We start from the raw sequence: 6,659 nt of genomic DNA on the forward strand, positions 1-6,659 counted from the left end.
TTTGAATCATTTAAATGCATTGCCTATTTTTTTTAGTTGTAGAACTTAATAGAATAGTATTTAGATTGTATTAATCTAAATGAAATTTACCATAGAATTTAAATTGTACCAGCGAATGCTGAAATAAAGACTGCCAAGATATCTGTGTGTGTGTGTATGCATATATATATATATATATTTTTTTTTTTCTTTTTTTTTGAGTCAGAATCTCGCTCTGCCACCCAGTCTGGAGTGTCGTAGTATGAACTTGGTCACTGCAACCCCCGCCTCCAGGGTTCAAGGAGTTCCGCTTCAGCTTCCCAAGTCACTGGAATTACAGGCATGCACCACACCATGCCCAGTTCATTTTTGTATTTTTAGTAGAGAAGGCGTTACACCATGTTGGCCAGGCTGGTCTTGAACTCCTGACCTCAAGTTATCCACCTGCCTTGGCCTCCCAAAGTCATGAGGATTACAGGCATGAGCCAGCATGCTCAGCAGTAAAGGTGTATTTTTGAGTAAAAACAGCAAGGTACAAACAAAAAACAGTGAACAGCTGGGGGTGGTGGCTCATTCCTGTAATCCTAGCACTTTGGGAGGCTGAGGTGGGAAGATCGCTGGAGCCCAGAAGGTCGAGGCTGCAGTGAGCCATGTTTGCACCACTGCCCTCCAGCCGGAGTAATGGAGCAAGACCCTGCCTCAAGAAAAATTAAAATTAAGAAACCCAAACCTAAGCATGACAATTGGGTTTTCATGCTATTGTATGATATGCGCTTTCCTCAAAACTTGTTACGATATCATCACATCACCGAACTGAGGGGAAAAAGAAAAAAATAAAACCCAGAAACTCAAACTAAAAATATTTGCAAATCTATAGCATTATGTCTTGTCCTGGTTTCTCCGAAAGACGCTGAAGCCCTATGCCGCAGGGTCTGTGGAAGGGACCTTATTTCGAAATAGGCTCTTCACACGTGATCAAGCTAAGCTGAGGTAATGAGGGTGAATCCTAATCTCATGTGCTTGGTGTCCTTATAAAAAGGGGATATATGGACAAAGACACCTACAAAGGGAAGACAATGTCAAGACAGAGACAGAAGACCACCTACAAGCCAAGGAACTCGGGAGGCTCTGAGAATCCGGGAGCAAGACCTGGGACAGACCCTCCCTCACAGCCTTCACAGGAAGAACAAACAAACAAACAAAAACCCCTTGATTTCAGACTCTGGCCTCCAGAACTGTGAGAATAAATCTCTGTGGTTGAAGACACAAAGTTTAGGGTACTTTGTTGAGGCAGCATTGGGAAATGAATGCAGATTTCTTGGGGTGTGCATCAACGCTTCTGCAGGAAATTTGGGACCTGGCGTGCTTGAACTTACAATTCCTACCTTTCTCTACTCTGAATTCTTTTTCTGAGAGACAGGGTCTCACTCTGTCACCCAGGCTGGAGTGCAGTGGCACAAGCATGGCTCACTGCAGGCTCCACCTTCTAGGCTCCAGCAATCCTCTTGCCTCAGCCTCCTGAGTAGCTGAGACTACAGGCACATGCCACTATGCCTGGCTAATTTTTTTTTTTTTTTTAAAATATGGAACGCTTCACGAATTTGTGTGTCATCCTTGCGCAGGGGCCATGCTAATCTTCTCTGTATCATTCCAATTTTAGTATATGTGCTGCCAAAGCGAGCACGGCTAATTTTTTAAAAATGTTTTGTAGAGATGGGGTCTTGCTATGTTGCCCAGGTTTACCTGGAACTCCTAGCCTCAAGTGATCTTCCCACCTTGGCCTCCCAAAGTTCTGGGATTACAGGTATAAGCCATTGTAACTGGCTTGCTTTTTTTTTTTTTTTTTTTGAGACAGGATCTTGCTCTATTGCCCAGGCTGGAGTGCAGGGATGTGATCTCAGCTCACTGTAACCTCCACCTCCTGGGTTCAAGCAATTCTTTTGCATCGGCCTCCTGAGTAGCTCGGATTATAGGCTCCTACCACCACACCCAGCTAATTTTAGTATTTTTATTAGACATGGGGTTTCACCACTGGGCCAGGCTGGTCTTGAACTGCTGACTTCAGGTGATCTACCACTTCAGCCTCCCAAAATGCTGCGATCTTGGCTAACTACAACCTCTGCTCCTGGGTTCAAGCAATTCTGCCTCAGCCTCCCAAGTAGCTGGGATTTCAGGTTCCTGCCACCATGCCTGGCTAGTTTTTATACTTTTAGTAGAGACAGGGTTTCACCATGTTGGCCAGGCTGGTCTTGAACTCCTGACCTCAGGTGATCTGCCTGCCTCAGCCTCCCAAAGTGCCGGGATGACGGGCATGAGCCACTGCACCCAGCCCACTCCTATCATTATTACATTGTAATATGTAATGAAATACACAACTCACCGTAATGTAGAATCAGTGGGAGCCCTGAGCTTGTTTTCCTGAAACTAGACGGTCCCTTCTGGGGGTGATGGGAGACAGTGACAGATCAACAGGCATTAGATTCTCATAAGCAGCACGCAGCCCAGCTCCCTTGCACGTGCTGTTTACAGTAGGGTTTGAGCTCCTATGAGACTCTAACACTGCCACTGATCTGACAGGAGGTGGAGCTCAGGCGGTGACACCAGCAATAAGGAGTGGCTGTGAACACAGATGAAGCCTCCCTCGCCCACCCATTGCTCACCTGCTGTGCTGCCTGCCCAGTTCCTAACAGGTGAGCCAGGCACCGTGGCTCACATCTGTAATCCCAGCACTTTGGGAGACTGAGGCGAGTGGACCACCTGAGGTCGGGAGTTCGAGACCAACCTGACCAACATAGAGACACCCTGTCTCTACTAGAAATACAAAAATTAGCCTGGTGTGGTGGCCGATACCTGTAATCCCAGCTACTTGGGAGTCTGAGGCAGGAAAGTTGCTTGAATCCGGGAGACGGAGCTTGCAGTGAGCCAAGGTCACACCATTGCATTCCAGCCTGGGCAACAAGAGCAAAACTCCGTGTCCAAAAAAAAAAAAAAAGGCCAGGCGCGATGGCTCACACTTGTAATCCCAGCACTTTGGGAGAATGAGGAGGGCGAATCACCTGAAGTAAAGAGTTCAGGACCAGCCTGGCCAACATGGTGAAACCCTGTCTCTACTAAAAATACAAAATTAGCCAGTTGTGGTGGTACATGCCTGTAATCCCAGTTACTCAGGAGGCTGAGGAAGGAGAATTGCTTGAACCTCAGAGGTGGAGGTTACACTGACCCAAGATTGCACCACTGCACAGAGTGAGACACTGTCTCAAAAAAAAAAAACAAAAAAAAAACAGGCTACGGACTGGTACTGATCTGTGGCCAGGAGGGTTGTGGACCCCAGATGTAGACAATATGTAATGATGAAATCAGGGTAACTGAGACAGTCATCACCTCAAATATTTATCTTCTGTTCTGGGAACATAAAAATACTTCTCTTCTAGGTATTTTGAAATATTCAAATTCTCATTCACTGTAATTTCCCTTGTGCAATACTGATTACTGTAACTTATTCCTTCTATCTAGGCCTTCTCATCTTTCATTTTTTTAAAAAAATTATTTTTAATTCTGAGACAGTCTCTCTCTTTCTGCCAGGCTAGAGTGCAGTGGCACGATCTCGACTCAATGCAACCTCCACCTCCTGGGTGTAGGCAATTCTTCTGCCTCAGCCTCCCGAGTAGCTGGGATTACAGGCATGTGCCACCATTCCTAGCTAACTTTTGTGTTTTTGGTAGAGATGGGGTTTCACCATGTTGTCCAGGCAGGTCTCGAAATCCTGAACTCAAGCAATCCACCCACCTCGGCCTCCCAAAGTGCTGGGATTACAGGCATGAGCCACAGCACCTGGCCATTCATTTATTCTCAGATTTATTCCTTCCACTAATAACTATTGCCTGGTTATTATATATCCAGTGGGGTTCCAGGCTATGGGGAAACAGCAATGAGAAAAACAAAATTGCTGCTCTCTTAATGGATCCATCATTCTAATGAGGGGGAAGGAGACAGGTGATCCATAAACAAACCCCATTAACACAGCACATCAGGTGGAGAGCACTATGAAGAATAAATACTAAATCAGGTGTGGCCAGCTGCAGTGGCTCACACCTGTGATCCCAGCACTTTGAGAGGCTGAGGTGGATGGATCCCTTGAGGTTAGGAGTTCAAGACCAGCCTGGCCAACATGGTGAAATGCCGTTTCTACTAAAAGTACCAAAAAAAAAAAAAAAAAAAAAACCCCAAAACAAACAAACAAAAAGATCCAGGTGTGGTGGCACCTGCCTGTAATCCTAGCTACTCAGGAGGGTGAGGTGGGAGGATTGCTTGAACTCAGGAGGTGGAGGTTGCAGTGAGTCGACATTGCATCACTGCACTCCAGACTGGGGAACAGAGCAAGACTGTCTTCAAAAATAGAGAAGTAAAGAGAATCAGGTGCAGGTGTAGAGTGCATTAGCACGAGCAGGGGTGCTGTGGTGGTGGAGAAGGTGGTCAGGAAAGGCCTCTCTGTGAAGGTGGCAGACGTGAGGGCTGAGCCTGGGGACTCCGGGGGAGAGCAGCACGGGAGGGCTCTAGGTGTTGGTGCCATTTGTGGTCCTTTTGTTTTGTTTCATTTTGTTTTAGACACAAAGTCTTGCTCTGTTGCCCAGCCTGGAGTGAAATGGCACAATCTCAACTCACTGCAACCTCCGCCACCCGGGTTCAAGCCACCTCAGCCCCCCAAACAGCTGGGATGGCAGGCGTGAGTCACTGTTCCTGGCCTATGTATCAACATTTTAAAATTCTTCTGAAAACTGTGCTTCAGGAAGAGTGTTCTGACAGCCATCGAAAATAAATGACAGAATGGCAGGACAAGGATCACGTCAGTGACAGGACAGCTGTGGACACCTGCTGGCCAGCATCAGGGAAGCCACTCAGACCTTGGATTCTACCTCTGCAGCCTGCCTGCACCTGAACCTGAACCCTTCTCCCCACATCAGTAGAAGCCTGGAACTCTCAGAACAACAGATCTCATCAGCCACTGCCACCTTCACCAGAAAGTGATTAATTCGTTCACGCAGAAGACAGCAGGAACCTCGGGAGAACAGGACCCAGAATGTGTGGGTTTTGATGGACAGGGTGGTAGGATCTGGGAGGCTCCACCTACCTCCCCCCACCCCCGACTCCCTTCCCTGGTCCTGCTCAGCATAGAGACTAGAGTGACATCACCAGAAACGTAGACACTTGAAAGGACACCAGCGACACGGAGAGAGAAGGCCAGAGGTCCGCAAGGTGCCCAGCTCCTGGCCCCAGAGACCCAGGACTGTGTCCAGAAAGGCTCCCTCCCACCCATGGAACTTGATGGTGCTCGAGTGCCTGAGGATGGAGCTGGAGAGCCGGGCACGCAAGTCCTTCTGCCTCATTTGCTCTCCTGGGATTGGAGGGAAGAGATGAAGACACGGCCAGTCCAGAATTCTCCCATGCACCCTGACAGCCACCCTGCAGCAAATCCCACTGATCTTGCCAAGTGCATCCAAACCTGTCTGCCTCCCCACATCTCTGACCCTCAGTCCTGATCCACCCACCATCATCCTGTGCCTGGACTCCTGCATGAGCTGACCCAGGACCACTGCCCCAGGGAGGCACCTTCTGATGCCCAGAGAACAGAGGGTGCCCCTGAGCCCACCTGGGTATGGTGGCATCAGGAAGGCAACCTGGAGGTGGATAATGCCTACATCTTTTCTTTCTTTTACATTTTTGGTGGAGTTGCGGCGGGGTGGGGGGCAGGTCTCACTATGTTGCCCAGGCTGGCCTCAAGCTCTTGGGCTCAAGTGATCCTCTGCCCCTGGCCTCTTAAAGTGCTGAGATTACAGCCTGAGGTACACGTTAAATAACCAGGAGGTGGGTGCTGGGCAGGCAGAGGATGGAGGGATGGAGCCGGGAAGAGGGAGGGGAGGCTTTGAGATGGGGCAGCAAAAACCCAGGCAGAGGGAGCAGCATGACTCAGAGGACACTCAGCATGGCCAGAGGAGTGCGTGCGCAGGGTCGCTTGGCACTTCAGGGTCAGGCAGGAGTTTGGGGTCTCCTGTGCTTCACCGGGAGAGGGGGCATCATCAGAAGGCAGCTGCCTGGAGAAGGTTTTTGTTACTTTTTGAGATGGAGCCTTGCTCTGTTACCAGGCTGGAGTGCAGTGGCACGATCTTGGCTCACTGTAACCTCCGCCTCCCATGTTCAAGTGATTCTCCTGCCTGAGATTCTGGAGTCGCTGGGATTATAGGTGCCTGCCACCATGCTCAGCTAATCTTTGTATTTTTTAATAGGGCATTTTGCCATGTTGGCCAGGCTGGTTTTGAACTCCTTACTTCAGGTGATCCGCCTGCCTCGGCCTCCCAAAGTGCTGGGATTACAGGCGTGAGCCACCGTGTCTGGAGGAGGCCATGCAGGAGGCTGGAGAAACGGTCGAAGTGACAGATGGACATTGGGACAGCTGGGCCTAGAGAAAACATAAGTTCCTTCTCTCCATCCCCCTTCCCTCCCTCCCACCTTTCTTTCCTTTCTTCCTCTCTCCTGCCCTTTCTTTCTTCCCTCCCTCCTCCCTTTCTTCCTTCCCTCCCTCATTCCTTCTCTTCCTCCCTCAATTCTTTCCTCCCCTCCTCCCCTTTCCTATCTTTCCTTCCCTTCCTCCTTTTTACTCCTCCCCTCCCTCCTTTAGCCCCTCC

General features: G+C 49.2%; 1 non-coding gene and 1 pseudogene across 1 annotated transcript; one reads left to right on the top strand and one right to left on the bottom strand.

Moving 5' to 3' along the window:
* Positions 1-701: 701 nt before the first annotated feature.
* On the top strand, positions 702-798 carry LOC120362457 (small nucleolar RNA U13; annotated as a pseudogene).
* Positions 799-1,556: 758 nt separating this feature from the next.
* On the bottom strand, positions 1,557-1,663 carry LOC120362370 (U6 spliceosomal RNA). The gene has a single exon (XR_005578288.1). It is a non-coding gene; the product is annotated as a U6 spliceosomal RNA (small nuclear RNA).
* Between the last annotated feature and the right edge of the window lie 4,996 nt (positions 1,664-6,659).

This window comes from Saimiri boliviensis, chromosome 15 (genome assembly GCF_048565385.1).
Source record: "Saimiri boliviensis isolate mSaiBol1 chromosome 15, mSaiBol1.pri, whole genome shotgun sequence".
NCBI classification, from domain to species: Eukaryota; Metazoa; Chordata; class Mammalia; order Primates; family Cebidae; genus Saimiri; species Saimiri boliviensis.